Raw genomic sequence first — 13,000 nt, forward strand, 5'->3', positions numbered from 1 at the left:
ATATTTTTATTAAAAAAATAAAATAAATCTGTTCTTATCAGTTTAATATCTGATACGTCCTCTATCTGGGGACCATATATTAAATTGATTTTTTGAACAGGGAGATGGAATAGGAGCTTGCTCTGTCCACTCCACGCATCAACCTGGTATTGCAGTACCTCCAGGAATGGTGCACTTCCCCACCCGGGGAAAACAATTCTGGTTATCGCTTCTCGGCCTTTTGGCTAAGATCAGGTGCCTACTCTGTGCCGGAGCCTCGTGATCGCCGGAATTGCCCCCCACACTGACCGGCGCTGCCAGCCTGCCCAGGGCCCGAGATCGCCGGGTGGGTTCCCCCCCCCCTCCCCACACGGGCCAGCACCGAGATTGCCCCCCGCACAGTGCCTGATCCCGGAAATCGCCGGATTGCCGCCGACGCTGCCAGCCTGCCTAGTGCTTGGGCCCCAGATCGAACCCGGCGTGGCCAGCCTGGCCCCGAGATTCTGCCCTTGTGAGCGGGCCCAGTCGGAGATCGGCGTGTGCAACCACACCATCACCCCCCAGCGGTCAACACGGGCACAGCAGCCCCCAAAACAAGAAAAGGCTTCGAAAACAATGCTGTTGAAAGATAGATGAGAAAACGAAAGTAGCGCTTCACTACCAAACCCTGTAAAGTGGCGCTACTGTGTTTGCGTGAGAATAAAACCACCCTGGTCACCCTGTCTTGCTTTATTTATTTATTTTATTTATCTGCCGCAAACCTGCGTTTATTTATTTATTTATGTATGTATTTTTCACGTTTTCTGGAACTTTTTTTTATTTTTATTTCCTTCTCCATCCAGACGCTGCACTTTGAAAGAGAAAAATGTCAGAAGGAGACTGCTTTTCCAGCATCAGAGTTTCATTCGTTTTTGGATCCATTTCACTGGGGAACGAATGGAGAAAGTTTTCCAGCAAGTCAGTAGGATCGAGGTAGAGACAGAAAGAGACGAGGAGAGAGAGAGAGAGAGGGAGGGAGGGAGGCAGTTAAGTGGACACTGCCCTTGGCTCCTCTGAGCAAAGAAGAAAAATACAGAGTCCTTTTCCTTCTTTGCCTGCCCCGCCCGTCCCCGAACAGCCACGCCTTATCTATAGGCCTTTGGCTACAGGGGAGCAGTGTCCCGGGCAGGCGAGGTGCCGGCCACTTCCTGTCGGGGAGCTGTTCAGGGCATCCTGGCCTGATGCCCAGCATCCCCCAGCTGCCAGGCTTTCCGGCCAGCCGGCTGGAAGCATTGGACAGGAAGGGGCTGGGCATGCAAATACTAGAAAGAGGACAACGTGGGTATGCTAAGTGACGCCTAATGAGGCGCCAGCCGAGGAGGACTCTGGGAGCAGGGAGAAGGCCCGAGGCCAGGGCCTCTTTTCTATGAGCGCGTTCTGAGCTCTTGCTAGGAGTCAGAATAAGAGGTGAAAGGGGCTCAAGCAATGGTGCAAGGGAAGACCCCGGTCCGGGTCAGCCAGGGAGATTGCTTCAGGAGGTGAGAATTCTGGCACCATTCTGGTTATCGCTTCTCGGCCTTTTGGCTAAGATCAGGTGCCTACTCTGTGCCGGAGCCTCGTGATCGCCGGAATTGCCCCCCACACTGACCGGCGCTGCCAGCCTGCCCAGGGCCCGAGATCGCCGGGTGGGTTCCCCCCCCCTCCCCACACGGGCCAGCACCGAGATTGCCCCCCGCACAGTGCCTGATTCCGGAAATCGCCGGATTGCCGCCGACGCTGCCAGCCTGCCCAGTGCTTGGGCCCCAGATCGAACCCGGCGTGGCCAGCCTGGCCCCGAGATTCTGCCCTTGTGAGCGGGCCCAGCCGGAGATCGGCGTGTGCAACCACACCATCACCCCCCAGCGGTCAACACGGGCACAGCAGCCCCCAAAACAAGAAAAGGCTTCTCTTCGTTCCCACACAAGAAGAAACGGAGCGATCCTACAAACAATAAGGTGAGTTTGCGCCCCCTCCTTCATAGCGCGGATGCCCCCCCTCTCACCCCAAACCCCTTGGTGTTCCCTTTAAACCCAGGGCGCTCTGAAACCCCGACCAGCATACTTGTTGTATGCCATATCCAAGCAGAAAAAAGGGGCAGCAAAAGAACCTCTCCCTCCCCTTTTTCCACAAACCTGAACATACCGCACAAGCAAATCCCTGAGGTTTGCCGACTCTAAAGAGCCACACCTGCCAATCCAAAAGGTGGCCTCCAGCCAGATATAACCGTGGTTTTTCTCCCGCCCCACACAGGTCCAAGCACCCCCAAACGATAAAAATGTGGTACTAATGTTCAGATACTCTAAAATATGTCTATTGTTTACAGCAAAATGTTGAAATAATTTGCAACCAGGTCATAAGGTATTCATAAGTTTACAGTATCCTAAGGCAAGCTACATGGTTTTTCAAAATGCTTCACAATGTATGTGTTTAGTCAGAACCCCCCTGAACCTCCCTGCACCCCAAAACAATCATAGGCTTAGACATTTAACACCCACAATGGGCCAGAGTATGCGGCCGACACGGCGCGCAGAGATGATTCAACCAAAAATACTGTAAGAATCGAGATTGAAGGAGTAATTTTAAAAGACCACTTGAAAATACTTATGAATGATGTCTTAGTTAAGCATTTTAATGTGCAGGCCAGGGACCTGAAACGTATGGCCGAATACAACAAAGAAGAAACACGTAACACCTTCATGCAAAATGTGTCATTCAATACTGAAAAAACAAAGGGCTATAAAATTACCTCACTATCCGCACCTGCGGAAATCACTGTATACGTTTACATGTACAACCCCTGGGTCTCCCCATGGGAAATTGACAAATTCTTGCAAAGATACTGCTCCAAAGTAAGGGGAGGGATGGAACTCAGAAACCAATGGTGTGTGTGGAATGGACGCAGAAAGTTTACAGGAACCCTAAAAAGAGACCCACTAGGCATAGGGGGGGTTTGCCATCTTCCAAACCTCTTTGCCATAGGACCAAACAATGGGTACCTATACTACCAAGGACAGCCAATATTTTGCAAGAAATGTAGAAAGTTTGGGCACAGCAAAGAAGAATGCACACACAATGGGTGTCGCAACTGTGGTCAGGACTCACATCCCACACACGAATGCCCAATCCCGAAGGAGTGTAACCTATGAGGTCTGACAAACCATCTGTACTGGAACTGCCCTGACAGACAAAAATCCTACGTGTCAGCAGCAAGCAGCAAGGAAACAATTTGGGGAGAAAAAATGTATGACCTTCTAAAAAGTCAAACAATGGACTCGCAACCACCCAAAACAGTTTATGCTTCTATCATAATCCCAACTCCCGCTACCTCACAACAACACCCTCCCCCTACGCAACAGCAATAAACCAACCAAACCAACACACCCAAAGAACCCCCCAACCCAAAGAAGGCAAACGAAAGACCAGGACCTGACAAAGACGCTGAAACAGGCCCAAACACAAACAAAATGCCAGAAACTCTAGAAACAGAGGAGACACTACAAGTCTTCCTACAAGATCACCCACTATACGAAGAAGTAATAGAACACGAAGAGGCACAAACAGAAGATTCCATGGAAACCCTTATTCTTACCCAAACAACCTCAGCAGTCCCAGAGACACAGGAAGAAGAGCTTCCCAGGTCTCTAATAGAAATTTCTTCAGGAGAAATGGAAACCCCTACTCAGAAGACACTCAACCCCCCCACTCCTAGAGGAAGAGTCAGACACAGAATCCGAGTCAAACATAGAAGCAACACCACAAATCTTCAAATCCTTCCCAAAGAAATGGGAAAAAGCAAAGAACAATAAAACAAGCAAAGCCCAAGACAAAGAAAAAGAAGAAGATAAAAACCAAAACAGAACAACAAGAAACCAAAAGAAAATGGAAAAAGAACTCCCAATCAAAGCAAAGCAAAAAAACTACAAATGCAAATAAGAACCGATACGCACCTCTGACTGACCTCTCAGATATGGAGAACCCTACAAGCAAAGATGAAACCTCAAAAAACCCTACCCAGCACCAGAAAAAAGAAACCCTCTTTGTGTCATCACCCTCTCTAGAAAGCATAGAGGAAGTAAACGCCCAAAATCAAGGAACACAATCCTGGAAGGAATCCGAAGCAAGAAACCAATAAGAATGAACACACACTTTTTTACCCTTAATGATGGATACACCAAGAGAACTCACAGTAGCAACTCTAAATGTCAGAGGAATACAACAGACCATCAAAAGAGCCGCCATCCTAGAGCACTGCAGAACAATCAAAGCAGACATCATCTGCCTACAAGAATGCAACCTACCCCAATTGCAGAACTACCAAAGCTATGCCAAAGAGTGGCAATAGGGCCCATCCGCATGGTCAGGCGGGGGTAACAAGAACGCAGGCATAGCCAAACTAAGCAAAAATAAAGACTTTCTTTTCATCAACGAAACTAACATAAGCCCAGGGAGATCACTAATGGTGAACATCAAAATAGGAGAACAGCACATCAGAATATGTAACATATATGCACCTGCAGATAAGAACGGAAGAATAGAACTTTTTGAAAACACCTCCTTCTTCCTAACAGGGACTACCCCCCATTTGCTGTCGGGGATTTCAACTGTATAATGCACCCAAAAGACAGGAAGGGTACCAGCACAGACTATAAATTGGACAAATCTTCCACAACATGGCTGAAAATAGCACAAGACCTGTCCTTAAAAGACCTTTATGGAGATAACAACCCCAAAGGCACAGGGATGACATGGAAATCCAACAGAGGGGACACATCCTCCAGAATAGACTTTGTGTTTGCCTCCAACTCAATCTCCTACGTTAGTGCACACACGGAGACCAGCGCACTCACAGACCACGAAACCCTCCTCATAAACTGCAAACTTAACTTTGATTGCAGCAAAGGCCCAGGGATTTGGAAACTCAACATATCTATCCTAGAAGAGGAGGAGGTAGTCACAAACTACATCAAAGAGTATAAAGCATGGCACAACGCACAACAACATTTAATATCTAAAGCCAAATGGTGGGAATGGGTGAAAAAGAAAAGCAAAACTTTCTTCATCAACGTAAGTAAGCAAAAAGCCAAAGAAAAAAGAGACCTCTATCAAACTATTTAAGACAAACTACACCTACTAGAGAAATTTAGAGACTCAGGAGTGGATGTAGAAGAAGAACTCCAAGAAACCCGAAGCAAACTCAGAAAATGGTTTACAGACAGGGGCAAGCAAACCATTTTCAATTCAAGAGTCAAGATCTTTGAAGAAGACGAAAAATGCACAAGGTTCTTCTTCAAAAAGAGCAACCATACACACAAAGAAATGAATGAAATATGGAACAAAGACGGAATTCTACAAAAAGGCAGAACAAACGTACAAAACACTGTACAGGAATACTACGACACCTTATATAAAGAGAAAGCCATAACCTCACACGAATGCTCAAACTTTCTAGCCTCCATTGAAAAAACCCTATCGCAAGAGGAACAAACCTACCTGCAAATGCCCCTAGATGGGGAAGAATTCCTGGGAGCCCTATCCCAATGCTCCCCCTCTCCTCCCCAGGAGAAGATGGCCTCCCATGGGAATACAACAAACAATTTTGGTCAACACTATGCGCTGATTTCATGGGTATGATAGAAGAATGCATGAAGACAAAGACCTTCCCCCCATCCTTTTCCAAAGGGGTTATCTCCTTAATATACAATAAAGGTAGGAAAGAAGACCTAAAAAACTGGAGGCCCATCTCCCTCCTAAACGTAGATAGCAAACTAGTGGCAAAAGTGCTAACAAATAGACTAAAAAGAGTTTTAAAATCACTCATCATTGAGGACCAATCCTGTGCAGTCCCCCAGAGGAAGGTATGGGATAGCCTAATGACGGCAAGAGAAACTATCAGGCTCGCTGTAGAACAGAACCAACCTTTAGGGGTCTTATCCCTAGATCTACAAAAAGCCTTCGATAACGTCTCACACGACTTCCTCTTTAAGGTCCTAGAAAAAATGGGTGTCCCCAACTCCTTCACCGATATTGTCCTGGCACTATACAAAGATGCAGTCAGCCAAATCTTGATCAACGGGTCACTAACAGAGAAGGTCCCAATCAGGTCTGGGGTTAGACAAGGATGCCCGCTATCACCAGCCCTTTTCATCTGTGCCATCGAACCTCTCCTAAATAAAATCAGGCAAGACCCAAACATCAAAGGGCACTTCGTACCGGGAGGGCAAGGGAAAAGAGTTAAATGCACCAGCTACATGGATGACGTAACTATTTATTGTAATGATGCCCAGGAAGTAAACAGAGTCATCACTCATGCCACCTCCTTCTCCAAAGCCTCTGCCCTAGAAATTAATAAAGACAAATCGACCTGCATGGTCATAGGCCAATGGGACAACCTGGCAAAAGCGCCGGTTACAGTCAAAAGAGATCCCATTAAAATACTAGGAGTCCACTTCAGTACGAACATAACTGGGGAACAAAACTGGCCACCGATAAAAGAAAAAATATTAAAAAAGATGTATTTTTGGAAACTAAGAAACCTTACCATGGAAGGTAAAGTTTTAATTATTAAAGCTATTGTATTGCCTATTCTACTGTACCTTGCGGTGGTTTTCCCACCTAATACTGTTATGCTAAATAGCCTGCAAAAAATGATCTTCAACTTTGTTTGGAACTCCAAAATGGAGAAACTCAAGAGGGACTACATGTATAAACCTAAAGAAAAAGGGGGGAAAGATGTTCCCAACCTAAAATTGTTTTTGTCCTCAAAATACCTGCACTTATGTATGAGCGCCCTAGAAAAGAAAACCAGATTTGTCGCGAACTATATTACATATTCAACCGCACTAATGTTGCAAAAATATGATCTGGTGCAATTTTCGAACAAAACTCCGCATTGTCTTCAAAGGTTCAAAGATCTTTGGTGTCAAAAAACAATCATCGAACATTGCAAAACAAAAGACATTGATTTCAAAGCCTGTGTTGAAAAGAACTCTTGGAAACACGAACTCAAAGACGCTGAATCGGTCCTCATAGCCACCAACCTATCAGAAAGACAATCACAAGCAGCATGGGAACAGACAACCAACAGATGCTTATCCAACCACCAAAAAGACATTTCATGGATGGCAGTTACAAAATGCCTCCCAGTAAAGGTATTTCAACACAAGAGAAACTTGGCCAAAGACTCAAAATGCCCCAGATCAACATGTGCCGGAGAAGAGACTGTCCTCCACTACCTGTGGAACTGTGCCTTTGCTCAGGAAATCTGGAAAAAATGGGGAAACTCATCAAAACGATCACCAAACAGACATCACTCTCCTACGAACTTATCTTATATGGTATCGGCATGTCCTGCCCAAAGGAGAAAAAAGACACACTGTGGAGGCTGATAAACTGCACCAAAGAAAGCCTCTGGTCCTCCAGAAACCTAAAACTGGTCAAACACAAAGAAATCACCCCCGAAGAATGCATCAAAATGGCACTAGACAAAGTGCAAACCTATGTCTTTGTAGATGTAAGCAGGAAAGGACAAGAATGGGCGCTAGACAACTGGAAACAGAAAGACTGGTCAAAATTATTGAACAAATCATAGAACAAACCTGTATAATAAGCAAATAAATGAATCTCGATGTAAATTTTGCACGTCTGAGCTGCGCCTCTAGCATAGATGCAAAATCCAAAATGATGCCACCATATTGGACTGGCTAACATGTAAATATGTAAAGCTTTGAATAAAGCCCGTTAAAACAAACAAAAAAAAAAATTAAAAACTGTTCTTATCAGTTTAATATCTGATACGTCCTCTATCTGGGGATCATATATTAAATTGATTTTTGGAACAGGGAGATGGAATAGGAGCCTTCTCTGTCCACTCCACGCATCAACCTCGTATTGCAGTACCTCCAGGAATGGTGCACTTCCCCACCTGGGGAAAACAATGCGGTTGAAAGATAGATGAGAAAACGAAAGTAGCGCTTCACTACCAAACCCTGTAAAGTGGCGCTACTGTGTTTGTGTGAGAATAAAACCACCCTGGTCACCCTGTCTTGCTTTATTTATTTATTTTATTTATCAGCCGCAAACCCACGTTATTTATTTATTTATGTATTTTTCACGTTTTCTGGAACTTTTTTTAATTTTTATTTCCTTCTCCATCCAGACGCTGCACTTTGAAAGAGAAAAATGTCAGAAGGAGACTGCTTTTCCAGCAACCGAGTTTCATGCGTTTTTGGATCCATTTCACTGGGGAACGAATGGAGGAAGTTTTCCAGCAAGTCAGTAGGATCGAGGTAGAGACAGAAAGAAACGAGGAGAGAGAGAGAGAGAGGGAGAGAGGGAGGGAGGGAGGGAGGGAGGGGGGAGGGGGAGAGAGAGAAGTGGACACTGCCCTTGGCTTCTCTGAGCAAAGAAGAAAAATACAGAGTCCTTTTCCTTCTTTGCCCGCCCCGCCCGTCCCCGAACGGCCAAGCCTTATCTATAGGCCTTTGGCTACAGGGGAGCAGTGTCCCGGGCAGGCGAGGAGGACTCTGGGAGCAGGGAGGAAGCCCGAGGCCAGGGCCTCCTTTCTATGGGCAGGTGCTGAGCTCTCGCTAGGAGTCAGAATGAGAGGCGAAAGGGGCTCAAGCGACGGTGCGAGGGAAGACCCCGGTCCGGGTCAGCCAGGGAGATTGCTTCGGGAGGTGAGAGTTCTGGCACCATTCTGGTTATCGCTTCTCGGCCTTTTGGCTAAGATCAAGTGTAGTAATACACTTGGGTCTGGCTAGAGGGCGCCTGAAAAACCGGACACTTTTGGTGTTACTGGGCCTTCGCTCCACGGCTCGTCCGGCTGCGTAGCATCCGAGCGAAAGGGGAAAGGCTAGGTGGCAACCCCTGAAGGTGCACCTGGGCGACACTGGGCCTTCGCTCCACGGTGGCAAGGCTGCGTGAACCCTGGGCTGCGCCAAAAGGGGCCAACACCCACACCAAGGGAGATACTTGCCTCACCCCGAGTGGAGGGACGGGCTGTGGATTCCTGGCCTGCCCGGGACCCAGCTGATGCCCAGAAACTCTGGGGGGGTAGTGGGGAAGCCTCCCTGATCTGACCTTTTTTCCCGCACATAGCTGCGGCTGGGAGAGTGCTTGGCTCGGGGTCACTCTGCACCCTGCGGACTGCCTCTACCTTAGGGACACCTGGTCACCCGACCAGGAAAACAGGTGAGAGACGGGGGCGATCAGACGGATTTTTTTCGGGATACGTGGAGAAACCCCGGGCGCACCAGCTGGGTGCTCGGCCCGGGGATACCCCAACGACGGAAAGGAAGCGGAAAAGGGGCAAAACCATCCAGCCCCACCTCCGCAGTACGAGCACTGACAGCGGGCCCCCAGGTGCACCTGAACGGTGCTCGGCTGTCCAAAACATCGCAAGGGCATTTGCAGGCCCCCTTTTGGCAAACGCGAGCCCCCAGGCGTACCGGACGGTGCACAGCCAGGGGGCACGCACGAGAGAAGATCACAACCAACACGCACGGCCAAATTATTATTATTTTTTTTTTTCTGTTTGAAAACAGCGAGCCCCCAGGTGCACCGGACGGGCACGGCCAGGGGGCACGCATCTCCCAACAAACCAACGCAGATGTACACCAAAGGCAGAGCTGACAGAAAGAAAGTGAGCCCCCAGGCGCGCATTGCGCTCGGCCAGGGGGCACACAACACACCATGGAAAACCCAAAAAGCTACGCATCGGCAGCTGGAGGGAGCCGTCCAGGAGAAGGAGGACCACCAAGAGGCAACACAAACGGCAGAACGGCTCCCCCAGGCATCAAGTACTCTGTGAGATTTGAAATACAGGAGGAGGACAAACATAGGAGGACTCTCACCCACTTAATGGACAAGGTTTTCAAAGAAGTTTTTGAGATGGAGCCGGCAGCAGTAAAATACCTGCAGGATTTTAGAATAAGAGGCCTTTTTGATATCACTTTCTGTAACGAGGCCATATACCAAAAATTTATTTTTGATTTAAATAACAACAAAGACCACGCAGAATTAGAAGGGTATACCATCACACCCTTGGCAACACCCAGAGAAATCCCAATCACTGTACATATGTACAACCCATTCGCATCCCCATCCAAAATAGCAAACTTCTTACGAAGATACTGCCAGTCAATAAGAGGGGTAGTGAACTTAAAAATGAATGGGGGATTTGGAATGGGAAGAGGAGATTTATGTGCATCCTAGAGGCAGATGAGGAAGGGATAGGAGGAACTAAACACCCCCCCCCCTCAACTTCACAATAGGACCAAACAGAGGCTTCCTTTATTACCCTGGACAACCTAACTTCTGTAGAGCATGCTTACAATTTGGGCACAGTACAGAATAGTGCCCAGGAGACATATGTAGAAACTGCGGGAGGAAGGGACACATGGCCCCAGATTGTACCGCACCCAAAAAATGTAACTTATGCAGAGGAAATAATCACCAGTATAAGAACTGCCCACGCAGAGAAATGCCTAGCGTAAAAGAACCGTTAGGAGAAAAGAAAAACCAGAATACAAAGACAGACGGAAAATTCAAAAGAAGCAGACAAAGACATAGGGAAAAGCAAGGAAACATATAGACAAAATACAGACACCTTAGAACAACAAGACACCCCCCCACACACAAACAAAACACCACAGACACAGGAAAATGACACACAAACACAGACTCCCACGCAAACAATTCAAGAAACACAGGAGGAGTGCCAAACCAACACAAACCTCATAGTACACCACGAAATCGAAATTGCAACAATAGACCTAACAGACACAACTGAGACCCCACAAGAAAACAAAGAAGAAACTTTAGAGAGATATAGCCAGAAATGCCTTTTTGCTATCACCCAAGACTCAGGGAGTACACACATCACCCAGTCAAGGGCCCCTGAGTCACAGACAGAAGGAAAATGGAGGAGGAGGAAGAAGATAAGTAATTAGCCAAAAAGGGAGACAAAAAAGCAAGAATCTCAGAAACAGGAGAATCACTAAACAAAAGCAACCTATCAGACTCAGAGTCAGATTCAGAAACCACAATAAATACACAGAGACCAGAAAGAGAAGCTAAAAGATACTCAGGGAGACAAATAGCCAAAAACCTAAAAAGAAAAGAAGAAAAAAAGAGGGCTACCAGTCTCAGACGAAACAATGCAAAAAGTCTATGGACAGCGAGAAACCTTGGAGCTTTTCAACGCAAACAGTTTGCCACCAAAGATTGTGTCAATATTGCATTGGAAAAAAAGAATGACCTTTTACTATGTAGATGAAACACACATCTAGATGGAAAAACTGATAGGTTTTTGCCTGCGTACATCACCTTGTCATGTTTAAATGTACACCACCCTAAATGGGATTGGTTAAACTGTATCTGTAAACAAAACACATTTTCTAAATAAAGTATATTTAAAAAAAAAAAAATCTGTTCTTATCAGTTTAATATCTGATACGTCCTCCATCTGGGGAACATATATTAAATTGATTTTTGGAACAGGGAGATGGATTAGGAGCTTGCTCTGTCCACTCCACGCATCAACCTGGTATTGCAGTACCTCCAGGAATGGTGCACTTCCCCACCCGGGGAAAACAATGCTGTTGAAAGATAGATGAGAAAACGAAAGTAGCGCTTCACTACCAAACCCTGTAAAGTGGCGCTACTGTGTTTGCGTGAGAATAAAACCACCCTGGTCACCCTGTCTTGCTTTATTTTATGTTATTTATCTGCCGCAAACCCACGTTATTTATTTCTTTATGTCATTGATCTGCCGCAAACGCGCTTTATTTATTTATTTATATATTTTTCACGTTTTCTGGAACTTTTTTTGATTTTTATTTCCTTCTCCATCCAGACGCTGCACTTTGGAAGAGAAAAATGTCAGAAGGAGACTGCTTTACCAGCAACAGAGTTTCATTTGTTTTTGGATCCATTTCACTGGGGAACGAATGGAGGAAGTTTTCCAGCAAGTCAGTAGGATCGAGGTAGAGACAGAAAGAGACGAGGAGAGAGGGAGGGAGGGAGGGAGGCAGAGAGGCAGAGAAGTGGACACTGCCCTTGGCTTCTCTGAGCAAAGAAGAAAAATACAGTCCTTTTCCTTCTTTGCCCCGCCCGTCCCCGAATGGCCACGCCCTATCTATAGGCCTTTCGCTACAGGAGAGCAGTGTCCCGGGCAGGCGAGGCACCGGCCACTTCCTGTCGGGGAGCTGTCCAGGGCATCCTGGCCTGATGCCCAGCAGCCCCCGGCTGCCAGGCTTTCCGGCCAGCTGGCTGGAAGCATAGGACAGGAAGGGGCGGGGCATGCAAATACTAGAATGAGGACATCGTGGGTATGCTAAGTGACGCCTAATGAGGCGCCAGCCGAGGAGGACTCTGGGGGCAGGGAGAGGCCCGAGGCCAAGGCCTCTTTTCTATGGGCACGTTCTGAGCTCTCGCTAGGGCTCAAGCGACGGTGCAAGGGAAGACCCCGGGTCAGCCAGGGAGATTGCTTCAGGAGATGAGAATTCTGGCACCATTTTGGTTATTGCTTCTCGGCCTTTTGGCTAAGAACAGGTGCATACTTGATTTTGCTACTGGTTGGGGGGGGTGTCCTGATCCCTGACGGGCTGGGCCTGCGTTTCTCTGGCATGTCCGGAGCCAGGCTGCGCTTATACAGGTGATGGTCAGTGAGCCATGTCCTTTTGCTTAGATCTCCCTACGAGTCCGACCGGACCTGGTGTACGAAGTCCAGAGGGCCCAGGGCGCACAACTCACGCAGAATTTTTTTTTTTTGGTAAAAATATACTTTATTTAAAATTTGTTACAGCACATATACATTTTAACCAATCCCATAGGGTGGCATACAGTGTAACCTGTGTAGGGGGTGCACGCAGGCACCTGTCTACCGGTTTTCCATCGAGATTTGACTCATAATGCTCTCACTTTTATTTGTAAGTGAAGCTGTGTTTATGAAACCCATTCTGCCCATTTCTTTTGTTTCCATCTTTTTTCAGCTATTTTGTTA

The 13,000-nt window shown here is 46.9% G+C and overlaps 1 non-coding gene and 2 pseudogenes across 1 annotated transcript; all 3 read left to right on the forward strand.

Annotated features, from left to right (window-relative positions):
- On the forward strand, positions 1 to 180 carry LOC146816825 (U2 spliceosomal RNA; annotated as a pseudogene).
- Positions 181 to 7,714: 7,534 nt separating this feature from the next.
- Positions 7,715 to 7,915, forward strand: LOC146816826 (U2 spliceosomal RNA; annotated as a pseudogene).
- Positions 7,916 to 11,384: 3,469 nt separating this feature from the next.
- On the forward strand, positions 11,385 to 11,576 carry LOC146816827 (U2 spliceosomal RNA). The gene has a single exon (XR_014964934.1). It is a non-coding gene; the product is annotated as a U2 spliceosomal RNA (small nuclear RNA).
- Positions 11,577 to 13,000: the final 1,424 nt, after the last annotated feature.

Source organism: Triturus cristatus, chromosome 6 (genome assembly GCF_964204655.1).
Source record: "Triturus cristatus chromosome 6, aTriCri1.1, whole genome shotgun sequence".
Taxonomy (NCBI): Eukaryota; Metazoa; Chordata; class Amphibia; order Caudata; family Salamandridae; genus Triturus; species Triturus cristatus.